Genomic DNA, 12,572 nt, shown 5'->3' with positions numbered 1-12,572 from the left:
ATCCCTGGGAGCTACTGAAAACCAACTACACTGGTACTTTCATATCGACAGTTGTGCATTTAAATGTCCACTGATTGTATTGTGTTTTTGTTTTTTTATAAAATCCTCATGGACATTTATAGGCTCGTTGAAAGAATGATCAATCTTGTGAGCTACAGTGTCTCTAACCTGCAGTGTAAAAACCCCCTAAAATATTGTCAGGATGATATTGTATTTCATATGAGGTACATTTAATCATGTCACACCCTCATATTGTAATTTTTATTCAGGAATGGTTTATTATTTTATGTTATTTATTGAAAAGTCATGCAAAAGCTGTTGAATGACCCAACTTGAATGCAATAAATGCTGCAAAATAATATATTTTAGCCTGCACAGTCGGTACAAAGTTATTTTTGGAAACCGTCCCTGACTGATCAGGTGTTACATAAGGGTTCTATCTTGTTTTTCATTTTTTAACCAACACTGTCAGCCAACTTTAAGTACATAGATGTGACAGCGACAAGGCAATGTGTAGCTTTAGACACAACTTATGACCAGCCAATCATGGTGGTAGTTTTCAGATGAAGACTAATTTACAGCCTCATTCTTCTCAACAGTAATGCACACACAGTAACACCTGCTAGTTGCTTTCTTGCACTGTGCAAAGCCTTGGCACACAGGCTTTGCTTTAGTCCTCGGAGCCTGCAGGGTGCTCCATAGAAATCAATCAGCTGTTTCTTCCTCAGGTCAGTGTTGAGTAAGTGATTAAGCATTGTTCAGGAACTCTTCACTCTATTAAATTGATTTTAAATCTTCCAAAAATGCCGATTTAATTAGTTTCTTGGGGAAAAAACGATTCACATTGAATTTGTGTCTCTGGCTGTGCCCCTTGCAGTCCAAATCTTACATATTTTCCTCTTAAAAAGCCCTGCAAACTATGAACGGAGAGTTTTGCTTTCTTTTACGGCACATATTTGCGTGCAAGACTCCAAGTGAGCATAATCTAAAAAGGAAATAAAATATTCTGTTTATTTTCATGACTGTATTAGTGTTACAGGGATAGAAATGGCCATTCATTTACATATATATTTTTTTGTCAATCAGTTCAAAATAAGAGATTCCAATTAAAGATACCAGCTCTAAGGAAAATCTATTTCCACTGTTGGAGACTATAAATCAAAAGTACACTGAATTTTTCAAAGATAGAAAACATCTTTCCTTTTTTTTTTAATTCTTATTCCAGCTGATGGTTAATTACATTCACTTAGTGTCCCAAGTGTGAGCTTGCCTCTGATTAGATGGTAAGTGAGAAGCAGTGAAGCTCAGAAGCAAGAAACCTAAAAGCCACTGAGGCACCTAACAGCGATGTAAAAATGCATTGTATAAGCAAGGGAGAGAAAAAAGAAGCCATATTTAGAAAGCAGAGGTTCACAATGTTGCTTCGATACAATAAACTGAGTTGTTTCATCTCTGTAAAGCAAGCGAAGCTGCAGTCCAGAGGGACGGAGCTCCTGTCCAACAACAGCTTATGTGACCTAATTGCACAGTCAGCACCCCATAAGACTGCAGTGTCATTGTCTTAAACATCTTGGTAACACTGCACTCATTTAATCATAGTTAGCCACATTAAGCAAGTCTTTGAAGTGCAGGACCCACACAGATGATAAGGAAAATCAAAAAGAAAAATGAAATACGTGCAGAGATTCTAGATCAAAAAGAAAATATTAATAGGTGGAGCAAGTTTAGAACACATTCAGGACACAGTGGCACACTTTGATACGGAAATATCTATGCTTATGCCTATACTATGTGATATTTTCAGACACAATAAACATTTCCAAAATAGTGCACCATAGCTGCAACAAACACTGCTCATACCTGCATGTTGGACAGGAGAATGGAGATCAGTTGCTTTAGTTGTCTCTGTAATGAATACATTTGTGGGACAGAATGGAGATAAACGTTAATGCTGGACTTAATTGCAAGCAAGAACTTGTTTTTCACTAATCAATATGTTTGACTTTTTATTCTGACAAGACCTGGCTCTGCTGAGCAACGCCAACAGAAACTAATCTATTTTACAGCGCAGGTGAACTTTTGTCGCTGTTATTTTCTCACATCTATTCCTGTGAGTTTCTGTCACTGGTGGCGAGGCAAAACATAGAGGAAAAAAAAGAGAATTGATAGGTTTATTCTCTTAGCCACCTAACAGTGCTCATTCAAGCTAACAGCTGCCATCTCACTGCAAAATAATTAAATCCATGATAATTAAATTGTTACTCCAAATAAGCCAACCGCATGATTTCAGATTTTACAAAGTCACTCGTGGAAGATTAATATGAAACGCTCAGTACTGAAGAAATTACTCTGCATGGCACATTGACAGAGACACGTTGCAGGTAGTTTTCTCCGGAGGGCATTTTTTCCACGTCGTTGCAGGAAAAGCACAGACCTCATGAATAACAATGTAAGCACTTGCTAATCTTTTTAATTGAACCTTTACTTCTAAGTCTACATGTCTTCTGAAAAGCAGCCCTTTTTATTTCTGTTGTACTGTCGTTTGTTTCTGTATCATAAGGGCATTGATAGTTTCGCACAAACCCTAGGCTCATAAATATTTCATTGCTAAGACACTGTAACAATGTCACGAAGTAAGTGACTGGTGGATAAACAACCACCAGGCTAAAATTAAAATATCAAAGCATCAGCAGACGATGCCACAAAAGTAATGCCAATACAGCAGATAACAGGAATACATTATTTAAATGATTGTAGTGATTTCTATGTAGTAAAACGGGGGTTGGAATGAAAAGTGTGTATATGACACCTGAGTTAAGAGCCCAATGACACTCCTGGCAGATGCACAAATGTTTTAATGATTTTCAAAACAACCCACTACTATCAGACTGATAGTATTTCAGATAAATGACATCATGATAAATGTATTCAGTTAAGATAGGAAGATTGTTTTGACACTTGTTGAATGAAATAAATGGGAAACTAGTGTTGCTCAAGAAGCCACTTCAGTGCTCCCATCTCCGCTTTAAGGCCCAGTGGATCAAAATAAATGGATAAATAATTTAAAACAAAGAAAGAAACAAATGCTCATTTATGGTCTCTGGGCTGCTGTTGACAGAGAGTTTAAAACTCTGAGTTTCAAACGCTGGATATTTGTTAATAGGAACATGTAGCCTATTTGAATATAGTGGAGATACAGAAATAAGCTGTCGTGATCTGCGGTTTCAGTTGGCTTGAGTTTTCTTTGTTTTGTTGCTTTAAAGTACCTCTTTTCTGCCTTTTTTTGTTTTGCTGCTGTGGTTTCAGGTTGTTTGTTTTGTTCATCAGCCGCATTTTGCTTGATTAATCTTGATTTTCTTATTTTTTGCATCTATTAAACCTCTGTCCTTTATTTAGTTCACTTTGATCATTGCTTTATCTGTTGCCTTGGTTTTCTTGCGCTCTTATTGTGAAAGTGTTACTATATGGGTGTTGACTTCCTTCTTCCTCCTCTGTATCTTCCTTCCCTGCTGGTCCGTCATTATTCTAGTCTGTTGTGCTCCTTTTGATGCTTCACTTCTCCATCCTGCTTGCCTTTGTGTTGAGTTTTTGATCTTTTGGCTATCCTGCTTTAACTGCATTTCTGGTTTAATAAGGGACTTATGTTGATACACCCGCCTCCAAGTCTCCTACATTTGAGTCTTAGTCCTACAAATCCATGCAGCTCTGTGCAGCAGCAGCTTACAGGAGAAAACAAATCACCCTCACCTCTAAAATACATATTTTTTTCACCAAACTGTTCATGTCTAGTTGTCCTCCTGTCTTGTGCACAGGTGTATTCCAGGACTCAGGAACAGGGAATTGGTTGTTGCGTTAACTCACATTTTTGATTGCAAATTATTCTTTCATGTTAGATCTAAATCCACACCCTTTTAAACTGAATTGTTAAATGTATACCGGTTGAATTTTTCTTTGTTTGTTTGTTTTGGTACCCAAATCTGAACATAATTTTATTATTTTTAGTAGATATCCACAGAGGACGATGAAGCATTCAAATTATTTTAGACAGCAGTATAATTAATTATGCAAACACAATAAAGGAATTAATGTTGTTGTAAGTTTAAAAATGAAATACATATCACTGAGTATTTCATGTACATTTAAAAATTAGATGATTGTCAGTGCTGTTCTAATAATGTCTAGATGTTTATTTAAATGTTGTATTTAGTTGAAGCCTTTGTTTTCTTGCGCTAATGGATGATTTAATCAATGCATGACATTTTTAAACTGATAAACCGCACCATGACAAAACTTTAACATCCCCGAGCTAATGTCCCACATGGCACGTTGCCAAAACAGCTCTGATTGCAGGGGCCCGAAGTGCACCATGTGGTATCTGGCACCAACATGTTAGCAGCATGAAATCAGGCTTGTTCCAGCACATCCCTCAACACCCCACCGCTTTCCCATGGTTTATTCCTCTTAACCACTGTTTCTAGGTACTCATCACTGCTGACCAGGTGCACCCTGCAGGGCTTTTTGTTTTGGAGATGGTCTGACCTGGAGGTTCTGCGCTAGTGACTATCATTACCATTGCACAAACAAACGGCCCACTGACAGAGAAAACACTTCACTCACCATCTAATTTAGTCCATGTGCCATTGTTGAAATAATGTCATATTTTTCTCTTGCCCAGCGGCCAAAATGTGTCAGAAATGAAAAACAAGAGCCTATTTTAAATTTAATAGGGATTTTTACTCATTCAAATTTGTTAAAATTCTTCTTTTTTTAATACAACAAAGCCAAATTTATGTGGGGACAGGAAAAACTTCGAACCAAATCTGGAAGTATCCCTTCATTCTTAATCCAGCAGCGTAACGACAGGACAGCTCGGTTTGGTTCACAAGTCACGACTGCAGTCTTTGATTAGTAGAGCAATACATCAGAGATTGCTAGTGGACAGATAGCAATAACAACAACAACAACAACACACTTTTCTCAATGGAAAAATTGATGCCCAAAAGGACAACTGCATGAGACTTTGTATCCTCACAAACATGGAGTTCAGTCGCCCCGGGCGAGTGAGCAACCATTAATGTCAACCCTGTACAATATGATTACTATTTAGTCAACAAAAAATATGATTATGATAATAAGACTTGTCTTCTTCATTGTCACTTCACTAGAATTTATCCTCAGCTGTTTAATGAGACGGCTTGATTTGCATCTCACAACCTTGGGGCATGGGATAGATTTTTAATGTGTGACATTGTCACATCCTTTGAGTCCAGTATTTTTCTGCAAATGATAATATGGTTTGTGAGAATACATAAATGTTTTTGGCCTGTTTTTAAATTAATAAAATCATAATAGATAATAAATTAAATACATAATATAAGTAATACATAATATCAGTAACACAAAATAAAGTAATAAGAAATATAAACATTACCATAATTGTGAGTCAGTTCAATACGCAATGGACATATATCCTAATTATGTTTAATCGGATGATTTATATTTTTGTTGAGAATTTTATCTCTGTAGCCTTTATTTATATATTCTGAAAATGGGTTTACAGCCTACAAATTGTACTTCTTCTGTTATGATTAGAGATGGGAATCGAGAACCGGTGTTCTGCCAATTTCTGCTGCCTTGTCAAAAAATGCTACCTAATGGTTTTCTACCTTTGTAGAGCTACAATTTTACTGTTTTTTGCTCCCTAGCCCACTTCCCTTTCCCCCAAGTGGTTCTTGTTGCTTGCCAGGCCGTCATTGTAAATAAGAATGTGTTCTTAATGACCTGCCTGGTTAAATAAAGGCCAATGACTGAATGAATATCAAATAAAGCGATAGAATTGTTTTTTTTTCTCTTTATCGTATAATGTTCACAAAGTTTAATGCAATTCCTTTCATGGGTAGTGTATTTTGAAGGATTAAATACCAGTGGTGATTTTGGTCCGTAAATTTTGGTGGGGCCATGCTGGAAAATCTTATGCAATCAGTATCAAGTGAGAGAAGGGACCACAGCCCCTTTGACCACAAAATTGCAGCTGAATAATGCCATCATCACACAAACAGTGCCAATCTAACGACATATATTATCATATCAATAGCGCTACTGTTGTGCCCTTAAATAGGGGAAAAGTAGTGAGGGAAGATGTATAAATGACAGACACACAGCTCTTGCCTTCACTCGATTGTATTCAGTGAGGAAGAGGAGCGCTATTCCCCCTACTGGAACCCTGAGGTATTACCACTGGATTGACGCACAATTACCACAAACACTTACACTTTAAAGGGATTGTGACATGAAAAACACATTTTTCTTGATTTTTTGTGTTTTGTTGGGTGTCTTGACATCAATTACACCCAAAAAACAACAAACTTTTAACATTCAGTGTATTGTGTGATTTCTGGGATTTTCCGCATAACTGTGCAAAAACGGCGCATCTGGTTTGGTGGCGGATCGTTACGTAACGATCCGCTAAATCACCGCCCCCTCCACCCAGCTCCCTGCCTCCTCTCCTCTCCAGCGCACCATAAAGGCTGATTTATGGTTCCGTGTTACACCGACGCAGAGCCTACGGCGTAGGGTTACGCGGCGACGCGCACCGTACGCTGAACCCTACGGCGTAGGCTCTGCGTCGATTTAACGCGGAACCATAAATCAGGCTTAACACGGAGCTGTTAGAGCCTCTTTTGTTCTAATCACCGGAGGAAAACAGCTAAGAAGACCCGCGGCCACTGACTGGACTTAAGATAAGGGGAGTAGGGGACACTGCTGCTTGCATGCCTTTATTTTTATGATTGTTTGCGGTGGTTCGCCCTGCTGCTTTTCCGTGCATGCTTCGCCTGTCGCTCCCGGCTTAACTCTCCGACGGCGCTGTTAGAAGTCCGGTTCGGTGTGCGCACGGACTTCATCCCCGGGCTGTAGTCGCCCTGTCTGGGCTGTGTGTGGGTGTTTGTGGTCGGTGTGCGCGCATGTGTGTGGAGACGCCGGCAGAAGTGTGTAGCAGTTGGGTTGGAGGAGGTTTGGAGGAGGAGCGGAGCAATGATTGACAGGAAAGGGGGAAAAGGAAGCGTTTTTCACGGCGCAAAAAAACACTATCATAAAAAGCCAGGAATGGAGTACTAGAGTGAAGTTTTTCTTGTTACACCCTTTTAGACACATTTGAGGGATGTTGGCCAAGACTTTTAATAGTGTTAAAAGCATTTTAAAAATGATGTCACAATACCTTTAAATGTATTTTCTACACAGTTATAACCAGAGCAACTTAGCAGAAATAACAAAAAAACGTATATTTTACAATACTCTGAAAAGGAATTAAATTATATTTTCTAAAAAAACGAAATCATTTGTTTTAATACTAAATACTCTCATCTGCCACACTACCAAATGGGCAGTGTTCAAGAGCTCATATCAAATACTCAAGATCGAAACAGCAACGTGACAACAATAAAAACACAATGCACAAGCACGACCGTGCACGAGCATGGCGTGTACGGCGCACATGCAATACACAGCAATTAATAAAGCCACCACACAGAGTATACCACAGCCAAACAGCCATTTCAGCACCACAGACAGGTAAACAGCTCCATCAGCGTCGGGGAGCCCACGTGAGGTTGTGTCCCCCCGACACCCACACCCACATGTATCGCCAGTTGCGCATTACACAAAGTCCACTAGTTCAAAGAATATAAGTACATGGTCAGTTCCACTATAAAAATCTGTTAGACTCACCGTTGACGATCACTTCTTGAAGAGGAAGAGCGCCTTTTTTGACGAGCTCCCGGTTAACCAGAGTTTCCTCTTGAACCATTCCTTATTAAATGTCCTCGTTTTGTCTTTTCCGGCTTGACAAATGGTTAAATCATCCGGTCGATGTGGTCCCAAACGTTTTATTTCCAACTTGATCTCAATTGCTAAAGTGCTAAATCGCACACTCACCAAATAGTCAACTTCATTCATTTTGAAAGAATGAAACGTCACCTATCAATCAAAGTACGTAGCCGGCGTACGGCGCGGGTCGCCGCGACCTACGCCGTAGGCTCTGCGTTGGTGTAACGCAGAACCATAAATCAGCCTTTATTCTGGCGCGGTTTGAAAAAGACAAGCGAGTGCTTATGTACATTCACTGAGTGAATATTATGAAAGTAAAATATTTATTTCTCGCTAGAAATAGTTTTTTTTTTATTCAGTCCGCAAATGACGGCGAAAAGCATTCTGGGAAATTCTGGGAACAGCCAATCACAAAGTGAGCTGTTTGACCGCCGGCCGACGCCGATTCAACATGTCTGCTTCAGTTCAGAGCAGCCAATGAGAGGCGCTCTGGGGCCCTGAACTCGCGGCCCCACTGTCGAAGCTAATGTGTGCGCTGTACATGCGCACGCGCGCGCAGCAGTTCACCAGTTAACAACATTACAGGCAGAGGTGCCATCTCCGCTGTGCCCCACCGAGCGGAAACAGAGGAGGGGCTGGATCAGGCAGGGCAAACTATTTACACACAGTTACACTACAAAAAGTGTCAGCAGATGAAATTAAGTTGCATCAAATGAAAACTGCGGACATTTCATAGGAGACAAATTTATTATGAACTTATGTTTAATGACACATAATCTTCCCCTGCGCAGCAGCGCACTCTGGTGGGGCCGTGCCCCACCGGCTCCTAATGCAAAGACGCCAGTGTTAAATACTCAACATCCCATAGACAACTCCAGAATTGCACCATGCTCTCCGAAGCCGGCACTCTGGCCCCAACAGACAAAGAACAGATGAGGTGTAGATCAGACAGCACCCACCTGGAGGATGGAATGAGCCAGAGAGGGCGCCGTAACATCCCATCTATAAAACCTGACAAATGTATGAGGCGAAGCCCAGCTTGCAGCCTTAAAAATGTCCATGACAGAGACCCCTTTAAACAGAGCCCATGAAGTGGCCATGCCCCGGGTGGAGTGGGCTCTTACGCCCATCGGAGCCTGTAAGCCCCTGCACTCATACGCCATGGGTTTCCCCTTGTGGGATAACGCCCAGGACACAAACAGCTGGTCAGCCGTCCTGAAACCCCTCGTCCTCTCCACGTACGTGCGTAAAGCGCGCACCGGGAACAGGGCCTCTCTTCCTCGGCAGAGGAGAAAGGTGGAGGATGAAAAGCTATCAGTTCGATAGGGGCACAGTGATAAGACAGACGTATCACTTTTGGCAGGAATGAAGGGTTAGGAATAAGGGATATCTTATTGAAACCCGGTGCAAACTGCAGACTGGAAGGGTGAACAGAGAGCCCGCAACTCAACCACCCGTTTGGCTGAAGACAAAGCCAAGAGCAAAGCAGTCTTAAGTGACAATAAGTTCATGTCAATTAATTCCAGAGGCTTGACCGGGCACTGGCACAGGGCATCGAGCACCAGAGAGAGATCCCAGGATGGGACAAGGATCCTGGGGACCAGGAGCCTCCGGCGTGCATCCTTCATAAAGCGGCACACCAGCGGGTGCTGACCAACAGTATGTCTCCCAAAGCCGACGTGGCAGGCAGAAATCGCGGCCAGATACACCTTGATGGTGAAGAAGGCCCTCCCCTTATCCATCAGCTCCTGCAGGAATCACAATGTCTCCGCCATGGAGCACTGATACGGGACAACATTATTCAGTTCACACCAGCCCTCAAACACACCCCATTTACCATTGTATAATGAGCGTGTAGACGGAGCCCTGGCAACCTGGTTTTCCACCACCCTGGGTGGTAAACCAACAGCAGTTAAATTCAGCCTCTCACGGGCCAGGCCCACAGAGCCATGCGCTCCGGATGGGGATGAAATATCTTCCTGTTCGCCTGGGACAGCAGGTCCCTGCGTAACGGAAGTGGCCACGGCTGGGCCGAGAGCATTTGGATTATCTCCGCCAGCCAGTGCTTCCCTGGCCAGCGCGGAGCGACCATAATCACCGAGAGGTGATGCTTCCTCGCTCTCGCCAGAGTGGGAGATATCAGGCTGAGAGGTGGAAATGCGTAAAGCAGTACGTTTGGCCACGGATGTGCCAGCGCGTCCACCCCCAGCGGTGCATCGTCGCAAACCAGAGAGAAGAACAGAGGACACTGAGCGTTTCTACGCTCTACGGTGGCCTGGCCGTATCTCTCCCAAATTTGTCTTACCACCTGGCGATTGAGGACCCACTCGCCGTACACGGGATTTCCTCTCGAGAGGAGATCCGCCCCTGTGTTCAACCTGCCCGGGACGTGCGTCGCGCGCAGAGACAGCAAATGCTCGCTGCTCCAAGTTAACAAGGCGTGAGCCAGCTTGTGCAACCGCAGGGAGCGGGTCCCTCCCTGTTGGTTTATATAAGCCACCGTCGTGGAATTGTCGCTCCTTACCAGAACATGGCAGCCCTGGAGGAAGGGCAGAAAATGTTTCAGCACCAGAAACACCGCCAGCAGCTCCAAATAATTTATGTGGGCTGGGAGCATATGGACGTGGAAGTACGAGTCCTTCAGGCCGATTGAAGTAAACCAATCGCCTGAACGTATGGCTCAAGACAACACTGTGAGTGTGAGCATTCTGAACGTGTATTTTCTCAAATAAGAGTTCAGAACCCACAGATCCAGGATGGGCCTCTCTTCGGGACAGTGAAATACCTGGAGTAGAAACCCAGTTGAGTTTCTCCCTCCAGAATGACCCTGATTGCCCCCTTGCTCAGTAGAGAGGATATTTCCTGATCCAACACTCAAGCAGCGTCCCCGTTTGCAACAGAAATCAACACGCCGTTGAATTTTGGTGGTCGGGAGGCGAACTGCAGCCTGTAACCCCTCATCACTGTTTTCAGCACCCAGGGCTGTTGAACAGCGACCTCTTGCCATCCCTGCGCTCGGCTGGCGAGCGCAGGGATGGCGCCCTCTACTGGGGGCAAGGGGAACTGTGACAACGGGAGGGAGCCCCGAGTCAGACTTATGTTCGATTTTGAATTTTCAGCCGTGCCCTTGGCGAGGAGCCTGGTTGCAACAGCTGAGTTTTTATGTGAACATGTGGGGAACGGTGTGCACTGTGGTGAACAGGTGCTAGTTGGCCACATCCAAGTAGTGAGGAGCCCCCTTCCTTCCAGGCCAGAACTGGGCTGGAGGGGGGGTGAAACAGGGAGCACCCGGGGTACGTGTGCTCGAACTGATAAGTGGCTGCGGGTCGGGGAAACAGAAAAGGCCACCACGCAGTACTTTTGCGGACAGATTAAAGCATCTGGCGCTCTCCTCCGTTTTGCGGGTGGAGGGAGGGTCAGTGCATCTGTCCCGAGGGGGAAAGGAACAGGGACCTCTAGGTGCTGATACCAAGTCCCCCCGGAATGGCGAGGTGAATCAGGAGCCACGCCTCTTCTTCCCGTCCAAAGGGTCAGAAGGGAGGGGAGCAGGTCTACGAGGGAGGCAAAGGCTGAAAGCCTCTCCCTCTTTCTTCCTGAGGTCGCACGCCTGCTTCATGGTGTCGACGGCGGGACCGAACAGGCCTTAGACGGGTCGAATTCCGCGTCTAAGATGTCCTGCTTTTCTGTATCACCCAAGCTGGACAAGTTCAGCCATAACGACCACTCGCCTGGCACAGCGAGGCCCATGGAGCACAGCACCCCGGGAGCTGCAGAGGATGAGATCGGCGGTGATACAGATCTCCTCCCACACAGACGGGTTGGGGGAGCCCGAATCGAGCTGTTGCCCCATGTCCACCAGCAGCTCTGCATGGTAAGCAGAGAGGAGCGTAACGACGTTAAGCGCCCTCACAGCCTGGGCTGAGGATTTATAAACCTTCTGATAAATGGAGGCCGTGAACCTATCCATTTTCCAAGGAAGGGAGGGGCCGGACGCCGACAAGGTCGCGTGGTGGCTATGGTGGAGGTGGGAGGCAACAGACGGCTCAACCGGCGGCGGCCCGGAGAGCCCCATCTCCTCCATGCCCTGGACATCTAGCCCTGAAAAACCCTTGACAGCCACTCTGTGTCTCAGAGGCTTTTCCCAGTAGCACTTCATCTCCCTGACGCACGCTGGGATCGCAGGCAAGGGCTGTTTGGCGGGAGCTTGTAAGGTGGGAAGGACTTTCCCGTCGTAGAGATCCCTTTCGGGTCCCTGGCCGGCCCGGGGAGCCGGCTACTCGAGGCCAAGTCTAGCCGCAGTCCGCTTGCAGACGTCATATAAATTGACGTCCATAATGTCACCCCATTCCGGCGCTGGAGGCTTGTCATCCGGCCCCGCGCCACCCGGTGAAGGTGGGGGGGGTCGGAGTTAGGAGCGGCGGCAACGTGCAGTCTCCTCTCCAGAGTTTTAGCCGGCACACCGGAGCAGGTCACGCACGACTCGGGGTTAGCGAGAGCGTTTTTAGCGTGGCCCACTCCCATGCACGCAATGCAGGGAGGGTGACCATCTCTGCCCGAGATGTAAGAGCCACATGCCGCCAGGCAAGGGCGGGATGAAGACTCAGGAGTTTTTCCGGCACTCGTTCCCGAGGCTGTCGACATGAGACTGGGGAAAAAAGCCGCCTCGACGGGGCTCCCGGCGGTGAACGTGTCGGGAGGGAGCTAGAAGGTGTAAGCTGCTGACCAACGGGATGAGCTCGCCTCGACGC

General features: G+C 45.0%; 1 protein-coding gene across 4 annotated transcripts in view; it reads left to right on the top strand.

Moving 5' to 3' along the window:
* The window catches only part of khdrbs2 (KH domain containing, RNA binding, signal transduction associated 2), a 96,708-nt gene that overhangs the window by 15,136 nt on the left and 69,000 nt on the right, over window positions 1-12,572 (top strand). The window lies entirely within an intron of this gene.

The sequence above is a fragment of the Cololabis saira genome, chromosome 17 (genome assembly GCF_033807715.1).
Source record: "Cololabis saira isolate AMF1-May2022 chromosome 17, fColSai1.1, whole genome shotgun sequence".
In the NCBI taxonomy this organism is placed as follows: Eukaryota; Metazoa; Chordata; class Actinopteri; order Beloniformes; family Belonidae; genus Cololabis; species Cololabis saira.
Note: the sequence above shows the minus strand (reverse complement) of the source record. Positions and strands in the feature narration are given on the sequence as shown.